Consider the following 14,835-nt stretch of genomic DNA (forward strand, 5'->3'; position numbering starts at 1 on the left):
AGGAAATACTATGAAGTACTGTATGCCAGTAAATCTATGATACAGTTACCATGTTCCTAAAAAGTTACATTCAAAACTGACTCAATAAGAAATTGAAAATCTAAACAGACTTATAATAAGCAAGGACTTAATTAGGAATTTTAAAATGTCTGCAAACAACATTTCCATTCCAGGTAACTTCATTGGCAATTTTTATCAAGCATTTAAAAGTTAATACCAATCCTTTACAAACTCTTCTGAAAATGGAAAAGGAAGAAACACTTATGCCCTTATTCTATGCAGTCAGTATTGCCCTGATACCATAATCAGACAAGGCAACTCAGGGAAAGGGTATACTGTACCAGTATTTTTTATGATTATTGACACAAAAATCTCTTCCAAAATATTTACAAACTGAATCCAGCAACACACGCAAAAAAAAATTCACACCATGCTCAAATGCAATTTATCTCAGGTTGAATTAACATATGAAAAGAATGTAACATGCAATATTAATAGAATAAAGGACAGAAATCGTGATCATGTCAATAGGTAATTTTTTTAAACAAAATCCAATATACTTCCATTGCTCTAGCCAGAGCAATTAGGCTAGCAGTAGTAGTAAAAGACTCAATTGGAAAGGAAGAAATAAATTATTTCTACTTAAGCAACATGGACCTTGTACATAGCAAGTCTTAAGGACTCCACTAAAAAACTATTAGAACCAGTAAACAATTTCAGCAAGGTTGCAGGATACAAGACCAATAGATGAAAATCAACTGTGTTTCTACACACTGGCAATGAACAACCTGAAAATAATATTAAGAAAACAATTGCATCTACAATAGCATCAAAAATAATAAAATATTTAGGAATATGTTTAAAGAAATGTAAAACACATATTCAGAAAACTATATAACGTTATTGGAAGAAATTATAAGATCTAAAGGAATAGAAAAATATTCCATATTTATAGATTAGAGGACTTAATATGTTAACATGACAATATTACTCCCCATGATGGTCTACAGATTCAACACAATCTCTATAAAAATCTCAGCTTTTTTGCCTAAGTGTAAAAACTAATTCTGAAATTCATATAAAATTTCAAGGGACCCAGAATATCCAAAATAATATTGGAAAAAGAATAAAGTTATAGGAATCACACTTCATGATTTCAAAACAGTCTACAAAGTTAAAATAATCAAGTCAGAGTGGTACTGGCCTAACAATAGATTTATCAATCAATGGAACAGAATTTTGAGTCCAGAAATAAATCCTTATCTATATGGTCAATTGATTTTAAACAAAAATGTCAAATTATTTAATGGAGAGATTTTTTTTTTCAGTTAATTGTGCTGGAACTACTGAAAATCCATATGCAAAAGAATGAAGATGAACCCATTTTATACACCATACACAGCATTAACTGAAATTAATCACAGACCAACATTACAGCTAAAACTATAAACATTTTATAAAGTAAATCTTCATGACTTTTAGTTAAGTAATGACTTGTTAGATACAACACTGAAAGTACAACCAACCAAAGGGGAAAAAACCCAGGTAAATTGTTTTTTGTCAAACTAAAACTTCTGCATCACAAAAAACACTGTAAGAAAGTAAAAAGGAAACCCTATAAAGTGAGAAAAAAATGTAAATTACATATCTAATAAGAGATTTGTATCCAGAATATATTTAGAATTCTTACAAATCAACAATAAAAAGACAAATACGCATTTAAAAGTACACAAAGGCTATGAATAAGTATTTCTCTAAAGAAGATATACAAATTGGCAAAAAAAATCTGAAAAGATGTTCAACAACATTAGTCATTAAGGAATGCAAGTCAAAACCACAATCAAATGCCACTTTATACCCACCAGGATAGTTATAATTACATAGGTAGGCAATAACTAGTGTTAGAGAGAATGTGGAGAAATGGGAACACTTATATATTGTTGGTGGGGATATCAACTTGTGCAACTGCTTTGCAAAATTGTTTGATAGTTCTCTAAAATGTTAAACATAGAGTTACCATGACACTCAGCAACTTCACTTCTAGGTATAAAACCAAGAGAATTAAAAAACTTACACATTTATATAAAATCTTGTGTATAAATATCTACGGTACTATTATTCATAATTGTCAAAAAGTGGTAACAATGCAAATGCTTATCAATTTATGCATGGATAGATAAAATGTGATATATCCATAAAATGAAATATTATTTGCCACAAAAAGGAATGAAATACTGATTTATGCTACAACATTTATGAACCTTGAAGACATGCTAAGTAAATAAGACTATCGTGAGCCGAGATCGTGCCACTGCACTCCAGCCTGGGCGACAAAGCCAGACTCCATCTTAAAAAAAAAAAAAAAAGACTATCACTAAAGTTCACAATCTATGATTCCATTATATAAAAGTGTCTGGAATAGGCAAATCTCTAGAAACAGGAAGTCATTAACTAAGGATGGGGGATAGAATAAGAGTGATTGCTAATGGGTATGCAGTTTCATTTGGGGGTGATAAAAAATGTTCTAAATTAGATTGTGGTAATGGTTCCACAACTCTGTGCATATACTAAGAAAACATTAAATTGTACATTTTCAGTGGGTAAATTGTATGGCCTTTGAATTATATCTCAATAAAGATTTTTAAAAGATGGCATTGCAATATTTCAACTAATTTGATTTGGAAAAATTTCTAGTAGATTGCCAGACCAAACTACAATAAATACTGGAAAGTTATGCCTGAATGGAGGAAGCGGCATTGGAAAGTTCATATTTGGTTCATGGCTCTGAAAATAAAATTCTGCTTTCAAATTTATTACAAGTTAACATCTGTCTCTGCCTATAAATGTCAATGAAAAGTCGTGGTCAGTTTTAAAATCAAATTTACTCACTGGTCTTACTCCAAAAGTGGCTAGCCTGTCGGTGGCCAAAAATCACCCTGCGTTTAGTTTCATGAAAGGGCAGAGAAAAGTCATGACAAATTCAAAGAGTTCTTTGCTCCCAGGGTTAATGTCATTTTTCATACCTTATTCCAAAGGAATGGCAAACTTTTAATGCATCTTTAATGGCAACCGTTCATGTGAAAAAAAAGAAAAAATATGAATTATGTAAACAATATAATTCCCAAATGAGTTGCTTCTATTTGAGTCCTTTTTGTTTTGCAATAGAATGCTCAGTTCAGAATATCATAGTATTAGCCAAATGCATTTAGGGTCCAAACAAGTTCATTGCTCTTCTGTTATAGATTTCAGTTTCTATATATTACTATAATTTATATTCTCCAAGAAAAAAGAGCCATTATCTGAACATAATTTTGTTTTTGAAGTGGATTGGAAGAGTCATTAATTGGTCTTTAAGATAAATCAATTTGAGAGGACAAGATGGGATATAGAAATACATCTTGAAAAGTGATTAATGACATTGAGGGAAATGATAAATAGCATGTTTCCTTGGAAATGGATTGTAAACCCGATATCTAAATGATATTGTACAGCAGCAATTCACAGCCTTGCCACCTAAGAGTCAATTTTTCTGCCATTAGAAATACAGCTGTTATATGTCTTCTGAATTTGCAAGAGAAAAAAAGGAATGTTCACTTTCTTCTTGGTTATTGATATCTACTTTTTTTTTTTTAAAGTCAATGCCTTTATTTTCCTTTATTTGGCAAGATACTCCAGTGACCAACAGATAGGTTGAATAGATAAGAAAGATGGAAATATTGTACCTGAAAGTGGTAGGTAAATGAAGGAAGACAGCAACCAAAAGCTCCCTTTGGGGCATTATGCTTCTGTTCCTAAATACTATGAGTTAATTCTTATTTCTTCTTATAGGTTCATATAAAATAGCTCTTCCCCACTTGACAGTTGTCAACAAATCTAGGTTTAAAGTCAAATAAGAGGATTCAGAAATTCATAACTAGACATACATGTAGAAAGAATCAAGGTCAGGGTCTTCTTCCTTCCCCAATAATACTAAATTTATGTATTTGGATTTACATTGGCCAAGGAAGGATAAGCTCAGAGTAATAATTTTTAGTTACTTATATGTTAGATGGACTTTTCCCAATCAGTTAAATTTGCTATTGAATTTTCCGTATTTATTATCTCTCAAAAATAACCATATAAAACTCAAAACAAAAAGTAGATACAATGTTTTCCTTTTTTGTATTTGTTTTTGCATAATTCAACAGGCTGGCGTGTATTAGAGAGGGAAACATACAACAGAGGAAACTTTATGGCGGTAGCAAGACACTAAATCAGGTATTTTCTAGGTTGATAGATTAATTTTTTTTAAATCAGAGCCAACAAGATTCATATATTCAATGAACAGGAACTTTGACCAACAAGTGTGCTAGTCATCCTTTGCATAAAGTGACTATGAAAGTGCCACAGGTATCTGTTTGAGATTACACATAAATTTGAGTGAGCAAATTCACAAATACAGAATGAAGTGCAAAGTGAAAAACACATACATTTAGATGGTTACACATCAGGAAATAGTTTCTTTCACTACCTTCACTTCCATCAAAATGCATTATATAAAGCTTTATTTATGAAGAAAGGGACATTTAATTATTTTTCTAAAAACAACACGTGAATGCTCATGAATAGGGCAATCTACAAGATCAATGTGATAATTTCTGAAATAATTATAGAAAAATCTTTCTGATATATGCCTCTTCCCCAATTAAATTTGTTGACTGTAAAGGCAAGGTGATACAAACTAATGAATATGATGTTGGACCTTTGAAATTCTGTACTAGTTTTAAAATGTCATTTACAAAAAAATGAAAAAGACAAGAAAAACTGTGCCAATATTGCACTCCTGTAGTGATTGAGAGCAAGAGCTTTGGAGTCCGACCCACTAGAGTTTAAAACAGTTCCCTCAGGCACTAGCTTCTTTAACCTTGAAGGTGTTAGTGTAACCACACTGAATCCGGATGTTTCGTCTCTAAAACTGGGATAATAATACTGTCTGCTTCATATGCCAGTTGTAAGAATGAAATTTTTTGAAAACCCACCTTGATAATTTTAATTATTATTAAATTTGATTTTTCAAAAGCATTCAATCAAGTATAAATAAAAATACTTATTAACTTTATATTATTTCTACAACCATACCCAGTAATATCAAAAAAAGGTGGAATTCAACATATATTAAAAGAATGTTATTTAACTGTAAAGGTAGAAAGATTATAGCAATTAACTTTATTAGAGTGTGCATATTATGTGTTTATTCAATAATTGACTTATAACTAGAGATACTCTTAACATTGGGTATACATAGTTTGTAACATAAGACACATCACACAACCTTCTTGCATTTAGGAACGCTAGATAGATAGCACTTCAGCATTATGCTTGAGGGCCAATTTAAAAGGCAAAAATCACCAATAAAAAGCATTAAGATGTGAAAAAGGTGTCACTAAGTAGACCAAGAAAAGCACACTTGTGTACAGTATGATGGCTGAAACATAGAGACAGAGCATCACGTTGTTTCCCCTCAGCTGAGAACGTATATGTCAGGTCACTCAGTTTTTTGCCACTCTGCAAGTGTTCACACATGACCATGAAAATGCCCTATCATCTTGAGATTAAAAATAAATTTTCACAAGTGAACAAATTCACAAACACAGACTCTGCAAATAACGAAGATCTGCTGTATATAGTCCACCTCAGAATGGAGCTCTTAATATTTTGGAGTAATAACATAATCTCCCATACTGTTGAGTATATAATAGTGTAGACCTTTTTATTAGATTTATTGAACTTTTATTTTCATAGAAATGACTTTGTATTTCTATTTGAAAAATGAAGCTGGTTTTTTCTTTGTGTCTTATTTTATCAAAATATAATACTTTATTCTTTTAGAAGATAGTTTTGTAGGTTTTGACAACCACAGTACAGTCATGTAAATGCAATCAAAATCAAAATATAGAATAGTTCCCATACCTCAAAAATCTCCCCATGGTCCTTAGTCATCCTCTCCCCCAACTTGTCTCTGGCAACTGATTTATGTCCCTATAATTTTTCCCATGCCAGAATGTCATATAAATTGAATCATACGGTATAAACCCTTTGAGTCTGCCTTCTTTCACTTAGCGTGATGCACTTGAGATTTATTCATATTGTTATGTGTATTAGCAGATTTTTTATTCTTTTTTGCTAAGTAGTATTTCATGATATGAATAGGCACATTTATTTATCCATTCTTTACATGAAGAAAATTTGGTCGTTTTCAGTTTTTGGTGATAATAGTTAATGCTGTTATGAGCATTAATGTGCAGAATGTGTGAATGTGTTTTTATTTCTCTAGCGTAAATATTTAGGAGTAGGATCATTGGGTCATATAATAAGTGTATGTTAATTTTATCAGAAACTGACAAACAGTTTTCTAAGGTGGGTGTACCATTTTGTATTCCTATCAGCAATGTAAAAAGAGTTCCAAATGCTCTAAACATCTTTGCCAGCACACGGTATTGCCAGTTTTTGTTTGTTTGTTTGTTAATATTGCCATTCTAATAAATGAGTTATGGTGTCTCATTGTGGGTCCAATTTGCACTTATCTAATACCTATTGAGATTGATTATGTTTTCATAGGCTTATTTTCCATTGATATATCTTTTTTATGAACTGTCTATACAAATCATTGTCCTATTTTTAAACTGAAATGTTGTTTTCTTATTATTGAGTTTAGAGTTATTTATATATTGTGGGTACAAGTCCATTATCAAATATATGAATTGCAAATATTTTCTACCAGCCTATGGCTTATCTTTTTGTTTTCTTAATTGTGTCTTTTGAAGAACAGAAGTTTTGCATTGTGATAAAGTCCAACTTACCACTTTTTCCTTTATGGCTTGTGCTTTTAGTGTAATATCTAACAAAGCTTTGCCTAACTGAAGGTCTCAAATATTTTTCCCTATATTCTTTTCTAGCCAGTTTATGGTTTTTGATTTTCAGTTTAGAGCTATGATCCCTTTTGAACTGATACTTGTGTATGGTAGAAGGTATGGAATGAGGTCCATTGTTGTTTACATGTAAATATCTAGTTGATAAAGACTATCCTTTCTTCATTGACTTGCCTTTGCACCTTTGTTGATAATCAATTTATCATATATGTGTAGGTCTATTTCTGAACTATATTTCATTGATCTATAAAATTTCAGTACTATACTGTTTTTATCACAGCTTTATAATCAAACTTGAAATTAGGTAGTGTGAGTCCTCCAACTTTTACTTTTTCAAAATTGTTTTGGCTAGTCTTGTTCCTTTGCCTTTTCATATAAATATTTGAATTAACACACTGATATTTACAAAACAAAAACCCTGTTGGCAATTTGATTGAATTTACATTGAATCTGTAGATAACTTTGGGAAGAATTGGTATGTTAATGATACTGTGTCTTCTGATTCATGAACATAGTACAGACATACCTTAGAGATATTGCAGGTTCAGTTCCAGACCACTACAATAAACTGAATATTGCAATGAAATAATTCACACAAATCTTTTGATTTCCCAGTGCATATAAAAGTTATGTTCGTACTATACCGTAGTCTGTTAAGTGTGTAATAGTATTATGCTTAAAATAATATGCATGCCTTAATTTAAAAATATTTTATTGCAAAAAAATACTAACAATCATCTGAGTCTTTAGCTACTCATAATCTTTTTGTTGGTAGAGAGCCTTGCCTTGGTGTTGATGGCTGCTAACTGATGAAAATGGTAGTTGCTGAAAGTAGGAGTGCCTGTGGCAATTTTAAAAAATAAGACAACCATGAAGGGTGCTGCAACAGTTAACTATTCCTTCCCCCAGATTTTTCTGTAGCATGTGTTGCTGCTTGACAGCATTTTGCCCTCAGTAAAACTTCTTTCAAAATTGGAGTCAATCCTCTCAAACCCTACTGCTGCTTTATCAACTCAGTATATGTAATATTCTAAATCTTTTGTTGTCATTTTAACAATGTTCACAGCCTCTTCTTCAGAAGTAGATTCTATCTCAAAAAACCACTTTCTTTGCTCATCCTGAAGAAGCAGCTCCTCATCCATTCAGATTTTATCATGGTATTACAACAATTCAGTCACAATATTAGGCTCCACTTCTAATTCTAGTTCTCTTTCTCTTTCCACCACATCTGCAGTGACTTCTTCTACTGAAGTCTTGAGCCTCTCAAGGTCATCTATGAGACTTGGAATTGACTTCTTTCAAACTCCTGTTAATGTTGATATTTTGACCTCCTCTCAGTTAATTCTCTTCTTAGAGAATGACTTGAAAAGTATTCCCTTTTCTTCAATTTATGGAAGAATTTGTATAGAATTGATAATCCTTTTTCCTTAGATATTTGGTGAAATCCACTGGTGAAATCATATGGGCCTGGAGTTTTTATTTTGGGAAGTTTTAAAAGACAAATTTAATTACTTTAAAAGTTATAATTGTGGGATCTATAGTTATGATTCCTATTTCATTCTTGATATTGGTGTTTTGTGAGTTTTCTCCTCTTATATTTTCTGACAAATCTACTAGGTTTATTTATGTTACTGATCTTTTCAAAGGAACAATTGTTTTTTATTTTCATTGACCTTTATAAACAATGGAGAACATTATGTTTACCATAACATTGAATTTTTTGCTTTGAATTATTATATAATTATCAGAAATATTTAATTAGTACAATTAGATATAATTATGCATAACTAATATAATAATTATATGATTATAATCTTAATTATTTTCTTATTTCTGCTTATTTTGTGTTTGATTTGCTATTTTTTTTAAGTGTCTTTAGGTGGCAGCTTAGGTCATTAATTTTAGACCTTTCTTTCTTTTCTTTTTTTTTTTTTTTTTTTTTTGAGACAGAGTTTCACTGTTTTTGCCCAGGCTGGAGTGCAATGGCTCAATCTCGGCTCACTGCAACTTTCACCTCCTAGTTTCAAGTGATTCTCCTGCCTCAGCCTCCTAAGTAGCTGGGATTATAGGCATGTGCCACCACGCCCAGCTAATTTTCAGTATTCTTAGTAGAGACAGGGTTTTACCCTGTTGACCAGGCTGGTCTTGAACTCCTGACCTCTGATGATCTGCCTCCCTCGGCTTCCCAAAGTGTTGGGATTACAGGCATGAGCCACCGCGCCTGGCCAATTTTAAACCTTTTGTTTTTAATATAGGTGTTAGTGCTATAAATTAAACACTAATTTAATTCTACAAATTCATTCACTTAGTTTTCATTTTGCATTCTTGTTTAACCCATAGGTTATTTAGAAGTGTGTTGTTTATTTTCCAAACATTTAGAGATTTTCTAGATATCTTTCTGTTATTAATGTCTACCTAAGCTTCACTCTGGTCAGATAATACATTTGTATGATTTATGTTCTTTAAAATTTGTGGGTCAGAATATAGTCTCGCCTGGTAAATGTTTTGTGGGCACTGGAAATGAGTGTCCCTTATGCTATTTTGTGTGAAGTATTTTATAAATGTGAATTGGATCAAGTTGATTGATGCTGCTGTTCAAATCTTCTGTATCTTAACTGATTTTACATCTCTTTGTACTACTAATTATTGAGAGGTAAGTTGAAATCTTTGACTATAATTGTTGATTATCTTATATTGTCTTAGTTCCATGATATGTTCCATTATGGATTTTCTTTATAATCCTTGAAGTTATGCTATTAGGTACATAAACATTTGAGATTATTTGTTTTATCTTTTTCATGAATTGACTTCTTCATGGATATTTATTCCTGGTAATCTTATCTGCTATGAAATCATCTGTTTCTAATATTTATGCAGAGACTCCAGATTTAAAAAATAGTTTTAGCATGATATGTCTTTTTCCATTGATGTATTTTTAATCTACATGTTAGTCCATTCTCATGCTACTATAAAGAACTGCCCAATACTGGAATTTATAAAGAAAAGAGGTTTAATTGACTCAGTTCTGCTGGGCTGGGGAGGCTCAGGAAACTTACAATCTGGGCGGAAGGGCAAGCAAACACATCCTTCCTCACATGATGGCAGAAAGGAGAAGAATGAGTGCCCAGTGAAGGGGGAAGCCCCTTAATAAAACCATCAAATCTTGTGAGAACTAACTCACTATCACTGACAACAGGATGGGGGAAACCACCTCTATGATTCAACTATCTCCACCTGCTCCCTCCCACGACACATGGGGATTATGGGAACCACAATTCAAGATGATATTTGGGTGGCAACACAGCAAAACCATATTGATCTCTTTGTGTATTCATATTTTAAGTAGAATCTTGTAGGCAGCATATAGTTGAGTCTTACCTTTTGATATATCTGACAACCTCTGCCTTTTAATAGGAGTATTTAGATATTTTATATTTAATGTGATTATCTCTATGATTGTGTTTGAGTCTATAATTTGTTACTTTCTCTTATACATCCCATATTTCTTTGTTCCTTGTGCCCACTTTGCCTTCTGCTGAATTAGCTGTATTTTAAAGTTAATTTTTGTCTACATTATTAATTTATTAGCTATAACATTTTGAGTTTTTAGTAGTTGTCTTAAAGTCTATAGTGTACATCTTTAATTTATCACAGTCTAGCTTCATATAGTATTGGATTATATTATATTATATCCTATATAGTATAAGAACTTTACTTATAGTAAGGTTATACTTTCTGAAAGTCAATATAATTTTAAAATTTTAGTTATAAATTATTTTGTATATCAAATTATAATTTTCTCACAATCATAATCTTAAAATAAATTTTATTAATATTTTAATGCCTCTAAGAAACAAGAATAAAACAAGTTGAGCACTAAACTTTTATCAGCTTATGACATTGAGAGAGCTTCCAAGCCATGGTACAAGGACAGGAACCCAGATAGAGTCTATAGTTTTCAGCTATAATGAATAACCCTGTTGTAAACATTCATGTGGGTGTCTTTGTGTGAACATATGTTTTCATTTCTCTTGGGTAGACACCTAGGAGTGAAATTTCTGGGTTTTATGGTAGTTTTAGGTTTAACTTTATAAGAAGCTCCCAAACTGTTCTCCAAATGGCTGCACCATTTTACATTTCCACCAGCAATGTCTAAGGGATCCATTTTCTCTACACCTTCATCAACATTTGTTAATGTCTGTTTTATATCTTATGGTGACATCAAAAGCATCATAATCAGGAACCAGTTGACAGTTGAACATATACTTTCTTCTCTCCATGAAGCTGATCAGGGTGTTGACCTTGGCCACATCAATGTCATACACCTTCTTCATACCCTGTTTGACCTGGTGCTCACTGGCTTTAACATCTACAATGAACACAAGTGTGTTGTTGTCTTCTTTCTTCTTCATGGCTGACTCAGTGGTCAGGGGAACTTGATGTTGGCATAGTAGCCAAGGTTGTTTTTCCTGGGGTTTTCCAAGGATATTTGGGCTGCCTTTGGAGGCACAGTGTCTTGGGCCCCCACAAATCATCTTTTTTGTGTGGCTATGGATGCCTTTCAGCACTACCTTCTTGGCCTTCAAAGCCTTTGCTTTGGCTTTGGGAGGGGCAGGAGAATCCTACTTCACCCTCAGTGCATTCTTGTCCATCATGAGTTAATTTTTGTGTATGGTGTGAGGTATGGTCTATGTTTTTCTTTTTGCATATGGGTTGCCAATTGTTCCAGCACTATTTTTGAACAGAAAATCCTTTTTCCAATGAAATGCCTTTACACCAGTATTTCTGACCAGTATTTCTGACCAGTTAGTCAGAAATCAACTAACTAGCTAATTATTTTTTAAGTTATTTAAAATATAAGAATAACTTAGTTAAAATTTTTCTATGTCTTTTCTATTTCTGTGCTCTTCATTTCTTTGTGTAGCTACAGATTTCCATATGGTATTATTTTCTGAATGCTTGAACAATTTTTCTGAACATTTTTTAAGTGTTGGTAAAAAATTCTTTCAGATTTTGTATGTCTGAAAAATAGTCTTTGTTTCGCTTTCTGTTTTCATAAATATTGTTGCATAGCATAGAAATATAGGCTGACAAATGTTTCTTTCAATATTTTAAAGATGTTGCTTAACTATCTTCTATTTTGATAAAAGTGCTTCATTCATATCTTTGTTCCTCTCTTTAAGTAAGTCTTTTTTTCTTCTTTTAATATTTTCTCTTTATCACTGGTTTAAGGCAAATTTGATTATGATGTGCCTTTGTGTAGTTTCTCTGATGATTCTTTTACTTGTGCTTCTTTGATCTGCAGGTTTAGAATTTTATCAATTTTGGAAAAATTTTGGCCATTATTTGTTCAAATATTTTTAATGCTCCTGTCTGTCTCTCTGCAAGTCTTCCAATTACATGTGTGTTAGGCTACTTGAAGTTGCCTCACATTTTACTGTTGCTCTATTTGTTTTTGTTTAAATTCTTTTTTCTCTGTGTATGTTTCATATTGGTTGGTTTTTATTTTTATTTATTCATATTCACTAGTCTTTTTCTCTAAAGAGTATAATTTGCTATTAATCCTATACCATTAACTTTTTATTTCAACCTCTGTTTTTCACCTCTAGAAGATCAATGATGGCTTAAAAAAAGAACATTAGGGAAAAAACTGCTGAAATCTAAATAAAGTCTTTAGTTAACAACATTGTATTGATGTTAATTTCCTGCTATTAATAATGTACCATAATTATGTAAGAGGCTAGTGTAGAGAAGTTGGGTGAAGGGAACTCTCCTTATTATCTTTGCAACTCATTCTGACCGCAACAAAGGTCCATGGCTGCCAGGCTGGGCTTTCTTATTCCAAGAGCTTATCAACCTAGATTCATAGATGAGAAACGAGTTAGTAATTTGTGTAATAAATGCATTAATCCTCTGTCTAAAAAACCTATGGTCTTTCTGAATGTACTTTTTATTTCTTCTACCCTGAGCATAAGAATATCCATATAAAGTCCTCGTATTACTAATTCTGTCATCTGTGTCATATCGTGCAGTTTTGATTGGTATTTCTCCTCATTATGAATTATATTTTTCTGATTCTTTGAATGCCTAATAATGTTTATTTAAATGCCAAACATTGTGAATATAGCCTTATTGGATGCTAGATATGACTATATTAAAATTATATTTTCTTCCATAATTGAGGTAATATTCTCTGGGTACTCTACTTAACTCTGCATGTATTGCAAGGTTTTTACCACTCTGGCTGATGAGAATACCAACTATTATTAGTGCTACATGATTCATGGGAACTGTTCTCCCTAATTCTTTCAGGTGGTTCTTTACCTGACCTCAAGTAGTTATTTCACATGTATGTTCAGATGAATAATCAGCTGGAGACTTCAAGTGGAGAGAGCTCTGCAAACATCCAGGATTCTATTTTTGTGTGACTCTCTCCCCTCCAGTATTCTGCCCTAAAACTCCTGTTGCCTTAGTCTCCTGTACTTTCAACTCTGTCTCCTCAATGTAAAGAGACCACTGCGCTCCATCTGGGTTCCTCTCCCTGTGTCAGGGCTTGGAAACTTTCTCAATACAGTAAGCTTATGAAAGTTTTGGATGCAACTTGTTTTATTCCTGTTTCTTAGAGACATTAAAAATATTCAGCTTGGGTGACAGAGCAAGATCCTGTCTCTAGAAAAGTAAAAATGTAAATAAATAAAATGTTAATGAAATTTCTTTTAAGATTGATCATGGTCATTTGAGAAAAGTATGATTTGACATACAAAATAACTTACAAATTTTTTAAACTATACCTTCTTCAGTTATTAGGATTAAAATCCATTCCTGAAAAAAAAATTCAAAAGAAAAATTCTGTAAAAGGACATATTAATTAAGAATACAGTTACATGCTGGGTGAAGCATATTTAAAAAGTCAAGAAAAAGCAGTTTGTCTGTGGAGAGGAAACAACTCTTCATATATATACATATGTCCTATTTAGTTGCCATTAACAGCAATTGGTGCCTTGCTGTGGTTGTCCCATCTGTTGAAATTCAACAAAAGTGTTATAATGGCTGTTGATAGTTTATAATGTCAATCCTTCTATAAAGAATTAAGTCAAAGAATGTTAAAACTTGGAAGGCATCTTAGAGATCATGTAGTAATTCAACTTTCTTCTTTTATATATAAGAAAGGCGTTAACTAATATGTTGATCATTGTGTTTCATACCATTAAAAAACAAACAAAACCTTTTACAGGCATATTTAGGACATAACTCAAGGCATCTGGCCTCAGGGTTCTGTGCTATTTTTTCCCAAATAATCAAGAACTGGAGCGTACAACTAAATGTATTTCATTTGTGGAAAACTGGTTCAGTAGACATAGGCTTAGATTACTCTAGAAGGTAACTTGTCATTTGTACCATCATGTTCTTTTTACACCTGAGAGCAGTAGCTGTTCTATCAGTCATGGCCCTGGTATTTAAAAATTCATCTTAAATGGTCGAAATAAAAAGGATGGGGGCAAAAGCAGAAGAGAGAACATCGCACACTTACAAGTCTAGACAATTGAAGCCTCTATCACTCAATAAATCCATCTATTCAACAGACTTTTCTTAGCAGTTCAATCACTGTATTGCAGAGTAATACTTTGAGGTGAAGCCCAGAGAGAAGGTTGATGAAGCAGGGTCACTAACATGATTATAAACTAGACTTTATTCTGAAGGAGTTTATAATATGAAAAACGTAGGTAGGCATAGGGATTAGTAATTCCATGATCAGTAATGATTAGAAAGTGGTTATAATAGCTAGGACTCTCGTTTTCAAATAACAGAAAACCCATTTAAACCAGCTTAAGGAGAAATAACTTACTATAAAAAGACTGAATGATTTCGTGAAACTCTACAGTTGAAATGCATCCAAGCCCTTGAAACCAAGAATACTTTGTCAAGC

General features: G+C 32.3%; 1 pseudogene; it reads right to left on the minus strand.

Moving 5' to 3' along the window:
* LOC736780 (elongation factor 1-alpha 1-like) overlaps window positions 1-11,320 on the minus strand; it is an 86,250-nt pseudogene extending 74,930 nt beyond the window's left edge.
* Window positions 11,321-14,835: the final 3,515 nt, after the last annotated feature.

The sequence above is a fragment of the Pan troglodytes genome, chromosome 1 (assembly GCF_028858775.2).
Source record: "Pan troglodytes isolate AG18354 chromosome 1, NHGRI_mPanTro3-v2.0_pri, whole genome shotgun sequence".
Lineage (NCBI taxonomy): Eukaryota > Metazoa > Chordata > Mammalia > Primates > Hominidae > Pan > Pan troglodytes.